This window comes from Vicugna pacos, chromosome 10, assembly GCF_048564905.1.
Source record: "Vicugna pacos chromosome 10, VicPac4, whole genome shotgun sequence".
In the NCBI taxonomy this organism is placed as follows: Eukaryota; Metazoa; Chordata; class Mammalia; order Artiodactyla; family Camelidae; genus Vicugna; species Vicugna pacos.
Window position 1 is genome coordinate 34186172 of NC_132996.1, and position 12108 is coordinate 34198279.

Consider the following 12108-nt stretch of genomic DNA (forward strand, 5'->3'; position numbering starts at 1 on the left):
CCTGGCATCCCTCTGCTCATGTTTCTGGGGATTCTGGGCAAAGAGGGTGTGGTGGAGTATAGAGCTCACATTCTCCTGCTGCTTCTGGTTCTAAAGCCGTGCCCTGAGCTCCATCTGTGTTCCTGCTCACTACCTTCCTTCACTCCTGCCAGCTCCAGATTTTTCGGTTCACTTCATTCCAGCCAAGAGCTGGCTCCCCCTCTTCATTTGCCACTGGACAGTTAACACAGTCTATTGTATAATGACTTGTATTAAAGGATTTGGGTAAAATGGGATTTCGACATAGCAAAAGGAATATTAGTCACCATTATTCTTTCCTCAAGGACTTTTCACTGCCTCTCTCTGCTTCATGCAAGTGCCTCCCACCAGATTGCTTGGCCCTGCTCTCTCTCCCCAAGTTCTTCTCCCACTTCCTCTCTCTTAATTGTCCCTTGTGCCCCCAGACTCCTTTCTCCTGAGTTGCCAAGGGACTACTTAAGAGTTTCTATTACTTGTTTTATGCCAGGTAATTGAATGTCTTTTTTCTCTCTGTCTCTTACACACAGGCTAGCACAAGGACGTTTCTTTTACAGCCAAAAGGCCAGGAGTTTTCTTTTTTTTTTCCCTTTAAAAAAAATTTTTATTGAAGTCTAGCTGATTTACAATGTTGTGTTATTTTCAGACATACAGCAAAGCGATTCAGTTGTACACACACATATGTATTCTTTTTCAGATTCTTTTCCATTGTAGGTTATTACAAGATAATGAATATAGTTCCCTGTGCTGTAGGTCCTTGTTGTTTATCTATTTTGTGTATAGTAGTGTGTATATGTTAATCCCAAATGCCTCTAATTTATCCCTCTCTCTCATCCGTTTTCCCTTTGGTAACCATAGTTTGTTTCTGTGTCTGTGAAACTGTTTTCAGTTTGTAAAAATTTTCATTTGTATCTTTTTTTTAGATTCCACATATAAGTGATATCATATGATATTTGTCTTTGACTTACTTCACTTAATATGATAATCTCTAGATTCATCCATGTTGCTGCAAGTGGCATTATTTAATTCTTTTTTATATGTACCATGACTTCTTTATCCAGTCATCTGTTGATGGACATTTAGTTTGCTTCCATGTCTTGGCTATTGTAAATAGTGCTGCTATGAACATTGGGATGCCTTTTCGAGTTAGAGTTTTCTCTGGATAAGCCAGTACTTTGGGGATGACTTTGCCATCCTTCTAGAAGACAGAAATAGTTTGATTTGATTTGATTTGATTGTATTTTATCCTTCCCCTGAAATAAAAATGTTTTAATGTTTTTTGAACTAGATTAAGGAGGTAGGGGTTCTGTGCAAACCCTTAAATATGTCTTTAGAGTCAATTTTTAGCAGTGAAAGTCTAGCTCAGGAAATAGGAAGAGTTTCAAGGCTTCTGACATATTCTGCCAAGTTGCATGCAGAAAGGAGGAGCCATCCCACTCTCCCATCAGCACTACTATGTGAGGGTCTGTTTTCCCCCACCCTGGCCAGCTTTGGATCATATAATTTAAGAGGTGGAAAGAATTAGCTATTCTGATGGATCAAAGTCACACCTGCATGTTGATGTAATTCCAGCAGAGCCCAGGAAAGCAGGAGCCCTCGGTGGAAACCCCCCATGTCACCTATTTGACACCCATCTTCCAAATGGAATCTTAAGTTCTGTGCAGCCATTTATCAAAGGGTTTCCAAATGCCACTTTCTAATTTGCATCAGACCTTTTCTACATATTAATGTGGTCCTCTAACTAATGTATATACTTTTGCTGTTCTACCTAAATTTGCATTTGAAACTCTAATGAGGCTGCAGGGTGAGCCAGCTCCCTGGGGGAAAACAATTCAGTGGCTTCCCCTTGTGGTCCATGAGGATGACCTCAAAGAGTCACAGAAAAGTCAGAATCAACTCAGGCAACCCACTCTCCATCTCCATCATTTCTGCTGCTCAGCTTTGACTCCAGCCCAGCTCAACTCCTGCATCCTTTTGCTCTGGGCAATGCCTTCTCCAGTTTGTATGTTTCTTCTTGATGATGAACTGGCTATTAGAGGGGCTCTTTGATGCCCTGCTTTGCCTGGGGGCTCTGTCAGTGGAGGAGGGTGGCTCAGTTCCCAGAACTCAGTGACTCAGGGCAAGGAGAGCAAGACAGCCAAACCAAGTCTGAGTTCTTTGGGAAAGCTTTTCTGAAAGTCTGACAGCTGTGCTGCATTGTCCCAGGCTGAGATGGATGTCTTTGAGCATCACTGTCCTGGGCAGGGCCTCAGACTATGAGCCCATGGTGTCCGCACTCTAGAGCAAGCTTCTGGAGTGTTTACTGCTACCCATTCTGTCACCCTGTGCTCTGAACCTCCCCTTCCCTGGCCTGAACTTGAAGACAAGATGCGGCTCCTGGTTGGACCTTGGGGGCTTGCTTGGAGGTTTTGGAGGGGAGGGGAGCATTCGGCTCCATGTGAACTGCAGCCCAGTGTGATGGCTTGGCCTTTCTAGCTGGGCATGGGGGTTAGTGTCAGCGTTACCTCTGGTCCTTTAACCCAGCCTCGCCTCACCCCGGGTTGTGCACTGAGGTCCCACCATCCGTCAGAGGGGACAAAACCCCGCCAGGACAATAGCAGCAGGGCAGGTACCCTGAACTCACCTTGTTCCTTCCCCAAACTCTGTTTTTGCCTCTTTCTGAATTTTTGGCTGCACACCTCAATTTTGATTTTGCATCTTGAGACTTCGAACTTGGTGTCCGTGCTTTGTCTTCCAGGCATCTGGATCTCAGCTTTCTCTGGGGCTCTCCTATGCACCTGCATCTCTGCTTTTCAGGCTCCAAGATGCTGCAAGTCAGAATGGCTGCCTAGGTTTAGTCCTGGCCCTTGATGTAGGTCCCTCAGCCAGGGCCCTGCAGGGCCAGTGTTGGGCTCTCCTTTCTGTGCCTGGGTGCTTATCAGGAGCACTGTGGATAGGAGAAACAAAGGGAGCCCCGAAGCTCTGGGTAGAGAAGCTGAGCCCAGCCTGGAGACAGTAGGTGATAGCTAGCTGGCCCTTGTACCCATCTTTTCAACTGTACAGTTAATTGGTGAAGACAGGGCCAGATGCATACATCCTCCTCCCTGGCACATGCCTGTCAGACCACATACCTCCCTACAGGTACCATGGGAGTCTTGAGGATTGCTTGACTTTGGCCCCGGCCCTACTCAACGGTTAGGTCTGCTGTCAAGACCCTGAACCCGCTCTGACTGGGGCCAGGAGGGCATTCAGAGCCTCAGCCACGCCCTCAAGTCAAGGGAGGTTTCTGAGCCTCTCTTATCAGTGTGTGGCTCCTGGGGAGAGACTGTGGCTCCTTGCCTCGGACCCAGGACCGGCCTCTGCCCGTGGCCACCAGCCTGCTGGCGTTTTCTAGTCGGCCCTCAGTCCTACTGGGATTGAGCCTGTGTCAGTTTGCTGGGGCTACCATAACAACTTTCTACAACCTGGCTGGCTTAAACCAGTAGAAATGTGTTTTCTTCCAATTCTGGAGGCCAGAAGCCCAAAATTAAGACGTTGGCAGGGCTGGTTCCTCCTGGAGGCTCTGAGGCAATGTCTCCTCCCAGCTTCTGGGAGCTGTGAGGCATCCTCTGTGTTCCCTGGCGTGTAGACAACATTGTAACGTAATGTCATGTCGACGCACCACAAGCTTTCTTCTAATTTATCTTCTGTTGAGATACAGTTCACATATCATAAAATCATCCCTTTAAAGTGAATATCCAGTGGATTTTAGTATATTCATCAGGCTGTGCCACCATCACCAACCACTATCCTTGTGTTTATCTTCCCGCCTCTTCTCTTCCAAGGACACTGGTCACGGGATTTAGGGCCCACCCAGGTAATTCAGAACCCTCCCTGAACTCCAGGCAGCACGGCTGGCTCCTCACCCCTCTCTAGCTTCTCCAGACGCTGGTCTTATCCCCAGGACTCCCGGACACGTGCTGACTGTCTTCCAGGACACGTGCTGCCCAGCCTCTGACCCCGGGTTACCTTGTTTAGCTCCCAGCATCACTCATGTCTGAGCTCCCTCTGCAAGGCCTTCTCCCTACTTGTTGATCGAATCCTTCCTTCCACTCAGAATGTCAGAAGTCACCCCGAGTTCACTGTGCCCCATGAGACACAGAATAGTGGATTCTGGACTCTGGCCAAGCCAGGATGGGGGCAGTGGCTCAGGGGAAAGGGCAGGGGCTTTGGTGAGAGACACATCTTCGTTCTTGGCTCTGACGGTCACCCCCTATGTTAGGTTCACTCAACATTTCTGAGCTCCATTCTCCTTGAGTGTAGATGGTGTGGGCCATGACGTGGTGGTTGTGAGAGAGATGAGGGAGTGTGGGTGAGGGGCTAGGGCACCAGCAATGGTACAGGATTGTCTTGCTCACCTCCTATGGTAAGATCGTTGTTACTATGGAGACAAGGGGCAGCAACTCCACAATATAAAATACCGTCATGTGGTAACACAGCAGTTATACGTAGGAGGAAAAGCTGCCTCTCCCTCTCCCGGTTTGAAATAAGATGGACCTAAAGACCCATGAGCCAGGACCCTGGGGACCACGGGAGAGAGAAGAGGGAGAGAAGGGACCTCAACGCAGACCGAGATCTGAGACAGATTTTGTACAAGGTGTCCACTCTTGTCATAGGCTGCACCTGAAGAACTTTCTAGAATGTATAGGCATAATTAAGGGGTTGCAGACAGTAAGTGGTCAATAAATGTCAGTTCCTTCTCCTGTTTTCTTCTCTTGAAGAAGCACTGGAGCACTTCTCCAGTGCTCTCAGTCCTAGCTTCTTCCCTTGCACACCAAACCACCACTAAGTCAAAGCTTGCCTCTTGACCCCATGATAGCACACAGATCTAACACTTCCATCATTTGCCATGTTCTTCCTGTGAGTATGTTAATCCCGGGTCTGGGTGCCAAACTCAAAGCCGCAGTAAGGATTGTGGCAGGAAGTGTGGTTAATGGAGTCACCATTCAGAGCTGAGCTGATAATTGCCAGTGGGCTGGGGGAGAGGGTGGGATGGGAGATGGGTGTAGGGGTGGGGGAGCTGTTTAAGTATAATCATTGCTCAGTTTAATCAAGGTGGAGTCTGCCCTTGATTCTGAGTATCACACGGGGCAGATTTTCCGTCTTCTCAAATTCAAAGCAAAATTCAGGTCTAAGGAGTCTTATCGTTTCCTGACAGTGGTGTGTTTAGTTTAAACAATTCCCAGTTGACGATGAATATGCAAACAGATGTTAATTAAGGCCTTTGCTCATCTTCCTACCTCATTTCGAGTACTCAGGGTATTCAGCCACATCTGGTAGGGTTAGTATAGCCCTTCCGTGCACCCACGGCCCTGTTCCCAGGTTGCCCTCTGCAACCTCTAAAATTATTCAAGGCTTGAATCACGTAGACCTGAGCCCAGGTCAGCCTTTCCCCACTAGTGAGAGCGCACGCACTCACACAGCCTGTGATTAATTAATCGAGTTCTGCTGAGGGCCTTTTGGTAGATGGATGGGGGAGAGCGTGTAGCCCTTTACACACGCTTGGTTAAGCTGGATGAAACACTGGACTCCCTGGCAACCGGCTGAGCCTGAAAGCCGAACTTGTGGCATATTTGCACAATGTGCTCTGTGCTTGCGCTTTTGAAACGAGGTCCATCTCTCTGGGGGATGCCTTGTATGTCTTGCATTTGATGCACTGTCTCTTGGCACAGTCAGATTAGGGGAGATCTCAGAGGAGTGGGGCTCTCCAGACTTCTCCCTATAGATGAGCTGTGACTCTGCTATTCAGGGAGCTTGGCCAGCTGCTGCCGAGCAAGGGATATAAGATGTACGTGCAGTCGCGGCATGAGATGTGATATTTGAAATATTTGGTGTAGGAAGAGCATAGGCTCCAACCAACCAGAACAAACAACAGCCCTAAGTAGCAGACAGTGCTGTTCCAGTGGGCACTCAGCTGAGAATCAGCCGTGGAAAAAGTTATAGTTTACAACAAATTTCTCCATTTGATCATAGCCACAACACTGTGAGATGGGTTAAGATACTTTCCTAATGATGGAGATGGGGAAACTCAGATTCAGAGAGGTTACGTGTCTCCCCCAAGGCCACACAGCTAATGCCATAGTTGGAGGCCAAGTTATGTTGTTCTTTCCACCACATCACTTGGCTTGTGCCTGTGCAGATGCTGAGGCTCTCCCAGGCCCAGGAAGATCAATAGAAAACCTCCCAGCCTCATGGCTGGTCTCCCAACTGGTAAGCCCAGGGCAAAGGTGAGAGTGAGGGCAGGAGAGGGGCAGGTGGCCAAGCTCTGGGGTTTGTGGTCAATCAGGGTGGAGCCAAGAGCCAAGTGTGTGTCCTCTGCTTGCAAAGCCCTATGATGCCACCAGGGGTAGAGTAAATGCGGAGAGGAACACTCCTGGGGAATAAGGACATGGGGATTTGTTTTGGAAGGTGGTCGCAGGAAGCACAGGAGGATGTGAAGTTAGTTAGCTCTGGAAGGTGAAGAGCCATTGAAATGATTGGTAACAGGCAAGTCACCATCATGGGCAGCCAGGCTCAGTCCCCAGGACCTTCTGAAAACCACAGGACTCTTGCCTCAGAATTGTACCCATGGAGGACAGGGAGGAGGGGACACTTGCCCCCAACTGCTATCCCCTGGCTCCAGGCATTCACTTCCCTGCACATCATGCGTGGTTCTGGCCACTCAGAGAAACCAACAAGATGGAAAAGAGAGGTGCTGAGAACTGTCTTCACAACCGCAGGTGAACTCAGGTGGGCCAAAGGGATATTGGACAGGACATCGAAGCATCTGCTCCACCCACGGATCCCAGAGGATGCCAGGAAACTGGAAACCGGCTTTTGCCATCGTGGTTTTCTCCACATAAGGGAAGGGGGCCTGGATGTTCCGGGCTGTTGTGTTTTCCCAGGACTTTCTGGGAAACTCAGGGAATGTGCGCCACCCATCTCCAGCAGCAGAAGGTCAGTGTCTGAACTTCCTGCTCCCCATAGTTTGACTGATTTTCAGTCTCTGGAGCATCTGAGGTTGGGGGGAGACTTGCTTATGGCTCTGGTGGAAAATACCATCCCCACCAAGACTGCCAGTCTCCCCTTCTCCAAGGCCCCTACCCTCACACCAATCTGTAGCTGGCACCTTCGCCCTGCTGGAGGGCCTGGTGGGAACACGTGACAGATATAGAACATTTTAATTTTGGAAGCCATTGATCTAGAGCAGGTTAACAAATGACACCTGTCATTTGAAATGTTGTTTGCCATTCATCTTGTCTTATCTGAGCACCAACTGCATCAGATAGGACCTATGCCAGTTTTCAGGAACAGATTGCTTGCAGGTCCCCCCTCACCCCAGAGCCAAGAGGAATTGACCCTCCAGCCTATTAATAACAAAGGCAGTGTCTCTGAGGATGGCTCAGGGGCCAAGGATAGGAGAAAGTGGGAGGAAATTGCCTGGGAGTGGCTAAGAAAAAGGTCTCTTCATCTCCACCATAAAGGATAGCCTTCTGGTAGATTTCAGTGGTGAGCAGGCGAGAGACTGGACTGTTACCTGCTTCCAGAACTCAACAGACAGCTTCATGTATGTAGAAAGCACTGAGCCAAGGGTTCACCATAGAAGCCTGGACTTGTCTCCATCTAGTGATGTGAACCTGGGCAGGTAGTTTGCCCTCTCTCTTCTCTCATGACACATTTATAAACACAAACATGGAAGTCTCTGCCCTGCTCTGTTTCATGAGGCTGCTCAAGAGTTGAAGCAGGATGACACTAAGAAAAGGAGAAGGAACCATGAAGATGCACTTTGTGTATAAATCAATATGGATGAGTCAAAGTGAAGATAACTGGTGTAGGATGGATGAGGCTGGGCAGAGTGACTCACCTACAGCTCTGACACAGAATGGGGGATGTTGCCCCCTCTGAACAAAGAGAGGATACGCCAGCAGAAGGGTTGGGGTCCAGCACAGAAACCAGGCTTCAGAGGGGCAGATTGTCTATCCCTGGCTCTGCTTTAGAGACAGGTCTTTTGCTTTGGAGGTGAGAGTGTTACGGAAATGACAGGCCAGCCAAGAAACAAGCACCACTTGGAGGGTTGGAGTACTCAGATTTATTACGCCAGCGGGCTCAGAGGGGCTTCTGCTCCAAAGCTCTGAGCACCTCCAAGACATGCACATGAGGTTTTATAGGGTTAATTACAAGTATGGGGCTATTAGCCAATAAGGTTCAAACAACAAAAAGCAAGGAATCAGTACACTGGAGCTTATCAATTTGGAACAGATCACGTTACTGACACTTGTTGAGCTTGGATTTACGAGTTAGCTTGTTAGCCCAGTAAACTGACACTAAACTTTAGATTTACAAGTTAGCCCGGCAGAACTTATATCAGTAAACCGACATTTACCACACTTAGATTTGCGACTGAGCTCGTTAGCCCAATAGACTGACGCTAAACTTCAGATTTATGAGTTAGCCCAGCAGAACTCAGATCAGTAATCTGACACTTGTTGCACTTAGATTTGTAACTTAGCTGTTAGCCTAGCTGGGCTTTTCCTTCACAAGAGCAGTTCCTAGATCTTAGTAGGAATAATCCTCCCCTCTTCCTGATATTCCTCTTGCCTTATTCAGACACACCAAGCAAGCTTCTGCAGACTGTTTTGGCGTCTTCAGTGCTACAAAGGAGGATCTTGGTGGAGTGGACATCAGCTGGATTTGCTGCCTAACATCGTGGAATCCATATCCTATTTTCCTCTTTATTGTCTGCTCTCAGCCCTTGGGTTTTGGCTGATGCTCCAACTCTTGGTGTAAGGATGAAACATACCTAGATCCCTAGGTGATCTAGGCTCCAGGCAATCAGAATATAACTTTCCTCTCCTAGACAGAGAGATTAGTTCAGGGGTGGTTACATGACCTAATTAGAACCTAAGTGATACAATGAAATGCTTCCTGGGGCTTCCAGAAGAGACTCTTTCACTCTTGCCAGCTAGACTTGAAGCTGAGAGGATGCGGTCCTGAGGGCAGGAAGCAATCTTGCCACCATGTGGAGCCTAAGATGGAAGTCAACTTGGTAGAAGATGGAACCTAGAAAAGGAAAAGAAATGAATTCCAATGATACCATTTAAGCTGTGAATCCTGCTGTGCCTGAAGCTGACCGTGGGGCCTTCAGCTATGAAAGCCAACAAATTCCTTCTGTGCTTAAGTCATTTTGAGTAAGGATTTCTGTCTCTTACAACTGAAAGAGCATCACGTGAAACACCTGGACAAGGGTAGCACCTTTATAAACAGTGAGGTTGGCTTTCTCATTTTGTACCAGTGTCTTTCGAGCCTGGGTTTTTGAGTTTGCCCTGAGAGACTGATGATTTGGGGTACACTGCAAAGGTCTACATCCTGCACTTGGATGACCGAGAACTTGGTGAGGGTGTAACCCACCAATGAAAGACCTTGCTTTGACCATCTCTGGCCCTGAGTGAGAACTCTGTGGTCACTGTGGATGGTACCTTATTGGTCCACCAGCATGGCACCGTGGACCTCCTTCCTTCATGATGAGGCTAAGACAACAGGTGCTAGGCCATATATCATTCATTCTTTTATTTTCAGCAATTAAGTGAACAAGGGAATGGTGAACATTAAGTCTAGTACAGTTGACAGAGGCAGGAGTAATATTCAAAATATTGCATTGAACAACACAGTATACCGCAGAAACTGGTACCTAAAAGTGTTCATGCAACAGTGTCTATGGGGTGTTCTGGGCCATGTTAGGGGCCTCAGATCAGTGCCAATGCCATCAGAGGCACCATCTCTCTCACCAAGATTCTGGCCAGGAGACATGTGGGCAAGTGTTGGCTGGTGGATGGTGACCAACCATTGGAGGAGCAGAAATATTTCAATATTTTAACAGCTGGTCTGGCTTTATTGGTACATATGGGCTGGCTGTATTTCAGATATTGATGGAAACCAGATTTTGAAGGGCTTTGCACACCAAGCTGAGGAATCTTGACTCTACCTTGAAGACAATGGGGCACCAGTAGGGTCAGTAAGAAGGAGGCTGACATAATCAGATTTGTGATGCAGAAGCATGTCTGTAGTGACGGTTGACAGTGGTCCAGGCAAAAGATGAGGGTCCATGTTAGAACAATCTTCCCCTTTAGAAGCTACTGAGCTGAGTGGCTTGGAAGGATGTGGCTGTGTGATTCTGTGTATGGGTTAGTTGAGTCTATAAAACTTCACACCTTTTCTGATGGTGTGGGGTAAGAGCTGGCTGTTTTACTCAGTTCATTTCCTATTGTATTTAGGAAGTTCCTGAACACTCCCAAGAGATCTGCCCTTGCAAGATATCGCCCTCTATTCCTTAACATGATGCTCCACTGGGATTCTGAAAAGCTTCAATTCACAGATAGTCATTGGCGAGAATGCTGAGCTATTTAAGCTTTGACTATCTCTACTTGAAAGGGTCCAGATAAAGTTTTCTGAAGAATGCTCCTGCCTTCACTGCTGGAGGGGAGGGCACTTAGGCTCACAACCAACCACACTCCACCAGCAACCCCAAGAGAGTCCCTGAGTGTTCATGATTGGAAATGAGTGGGTCATCGACCTCTGAGAAATTCACTCATCAAACATTTGCTGAGTCCTTACTGCACACAAGGCACTGCTGTAGCTCCCTTTGATACAGGGTAATGGAGCGCGAGAGGATGGCCATGTGCCTGGTCTCTGGTGAGTTCGTGGGATGCACCCCACCAAGTGAGGGTCCTTGGCTTCACACAGGAAAGAATTCAAGAACAAGCCATAGCTGAGTAAAAGTAGATTTATTCAGAGAGCTACATACTCCATAGACAAAGTACAGGCCTTCTCAGAAGGCCAGAGAGTCCACGAGGTGTGGGGTGGTTAAAGTAAAAGTAGATACCCACTCCGTAGACAGAGTGCGGCCCTTCTCAAAGGCAAGAGAAAGCCCTAGAAGATACACATTCCGCAGACAGAATGCGGCCCCTCTCAAAGGGCAAGAGAAAGGCCACAAGGTGCAGCATTGTTAGCTGTTATGGGCTCGGTAACTTCACATGCTAACAAGTGTGAGGATTATTCCAACTACTTTGCGGAAGGAAATAGGATTCCCAGGAGTTGGGCTGTCACCCACTTTTTGACCTTTTATGGTCAGCCCTGAAACTGTCCTGACGCCTGTAGGAATGCCATTTAGCATGCTGTTGTATTTCAGTGAGCGTATACTGAAGCTCAAGGTCCACTGGGAGTTGAATCCTCCACCATCGTGGTGCTCATCGCTGTGTCATTCTTTTATTGGTTGTGCCCTGGCCCCTTACCTCCTGTCTCACCTTCACACCAGCACATCACAGAACACTTCACCAGCCCATGGATGGACATGGTCTAGGCAAATCCAAAGCTGTATTTTATTTCCCCATCAGGCAAAGCCCACTCTCACTTGGGCAGTGCCTGGGGCCAGGTTCATCTAAAAGCTCCAGGAACTTCTCCCTTCCTGGCCCTTTCATTTCCCTAAGGTAATTCTTAGGCATCCAAAAATGATGGTTCTAAGAGGCCACAGGTCAAAGCAGGCATCGGGATGGTAGGTCACCCCTGCTATTCCTGAGCAGTGCACTTCCCCAGAGATCATCCTTGTTATGCTGTGACGTCTTCTGCAGAATTTGGAAAGAGTAGGACCCAAATCTGTAAGGACCCAAATCTGCCACTCAGCCCAGACTAGACTTTGGCCTTGGGGATGGTTTTGCAATTAAGCATGCGGTATGGTTCTCTGCTGATAATCTCCTTGCTACTGCTAGGAAGCAGATTCAAAGCTGCTTCTCACTGGAGAGCTTTATTTTTAATTCAAAACTGGGCTCTTAAAGGAGACAACTAACTCTTTTTGTACTGAACATTGAAAAACTACTATTGTAAAGGACAGCTTTTGAACCAACAAAGACGGAATCATTTCCTCACAGAGACTCTTGGGAGCCTGTCTGACTGGGTGTGGGGAAGGGGGCTGATGGGAAGGAATTGTTGAGGGTAGAGGGGGAAATAGAGGGGGTCCAAGGATTGAAGAAAGATGAGACAAACTCGGGAAGAATCCCAATTGTCTTAAGGGCCAGCCTTGTGGGCACAGAGAGATTGAGCAAC